This window comes from Pterocles gutturalis, unplaced genomic scaffold (assembly GCF_000699245.1).
Source record: "Pterocles gutturalis isolate BGI_N339 unplaced genomic scaffold, ASM69924v1 scaffold7473, whole genome shotgun sequence".
Lineage (NCBI taxonomy): Eukaryota > Metazoa > Chordata > Aves > Pterocliformes > Pteroclidae > Pterocles > Pterocles gutturalis.
This window is the reverse complement of record NW_010125483.1, coordinates 19,206-20,593: the sequence shown is the minus strand read 5'-3', so window position 1 is coordinate 20,593 and position 1,388 is coordinate 19,206. Positions and strand designations below refer to the sequence as shown.

General features: G+C 49.9%; 1 protein-coding gene across 1 annotated transcript in view; it reads left to right on the top strand.

Annotated features, from left to right (window-relative positions):
• The window catches only part of LOC104465509 (regulatory-associated protein of mTOR), a gene marked incomplete at both ends in the record, with an annotated part of 31,494 nt that overhangs the window by 14,343 nt on the left and 15,763 nt on the right, over positions 1-1,388 (top strand). The gene's annotated exons all lie outside the window — the stretch shown is intronic.

Below are 1,388 nucleotides of genomic sequence, written 5' to 3'. Positions count from 1 at the left end.
CAGCCGGCGGCGGCAGCCCCCCCGGCGCAGCCCTTCCCACCTGCTTCTAGTTGCTCCAGCATCGAGATCATGAGCCATTGCAATGCCAGATGACGTCTCTTACTGACGGTTTCCAGTGAATAATCCTAAATCTTCAGGCTTAGGCTTCTGAGCCGAAGCGGCAGTAAGAGATGCCAGCATTGTGCACTCCATCGTGATGCCGTAGAGATTCCTTGCTTTAAACCTGATTTTCTATTGAGAAAATAATAGTTACCTATTTGAACTCTGTGTTTTAAGTACACGTGTCAGTGAGTGGTGAAGCCTGGGGTTTGGGATAGAGAATTATTTTGATGTGGGGGCAGCGAGGTCAGCCCTTCCCCGGCAATTCGGGTGTACAGCAGATAACCATCAGGCTGGAGATGCCCAACTGGGGGGGGATAAGAAAACAAAAAGGTGAAAGATTTCCCTCTGCTGCGTATGCATGAAACTCTTTCAGTTTTGTATTTTGGAAGGCTCTTTGCAAAATGAAGTGTTACCCCTACCGTGGGATTAAAAGGGATGTAAAGAGGAACTACATCTGCTTTTCCCGTCTGAAATATTTTTTCAGGACTTACCCCTTGCTGTGGAAGGAGGTGTATAAATATTGCTAAAGATGCTGCTCTGCCTGCAGATGTCTTCACCAGCGCTGCTGGGGGGCTGCTGAGCCAGCAGGATTGGGATCACGATGTTGTGATATCTGTTGGGAGTGTTGTGGCTGGTTTGGTGAATTCTGCGTTGATTCTGGCAAGTTTGGACCTGAATGTCTTGGTGCTGAGCGGGGTCCAGCAGCTGGAGTGGGTGGCTCCCGCGCGTCTCCTGCTCGGCTGCCCAGGCAGCTGCTCTGCCCCTGGCTTCCCAGAGCAACGGCTTCGCAGACAGCTTTGCAAAATAATAAAAGAAGCATTCCCTTTCACAAAGATTTTTATCTGGGGATGCTTCAGTGAACAAAACTTTTGTGTTCTTCTTTGTCTTAGCCGTAAGATCCACGTGCAAGGTATTTAACTGTGCAATTTCCCAGCAGCTGTGGACATCACGGGCTGGCTGCTCGGCGCTTCGTGCTGCTGGGGGCTTTGCTTTTGCCAGGACCACCTGGCTTCGGTGGCTTCTAAAAAGGATTTTTTTCTTAATTAAAAAAAAAAAATCCTATTAACAGCCCGCCGAAATGGAAGTGAAGGCTTCAGATCCCGGGTTCTGATCTGGCCTTTATTCATTTCCCTACGGGCAGAGCTCCCGCTGTGAGCAGCGCTGCCGGGATTTACAGCCCAGCTCCGGGTCTCTGCTGCCCTGAGCTCAGGCGGGTTCCAGGAGCCGTCTGATCTGTGATGCAAATTACCAACAATTAAATTTTTTGCTAACTGTGTGCAGAGCTC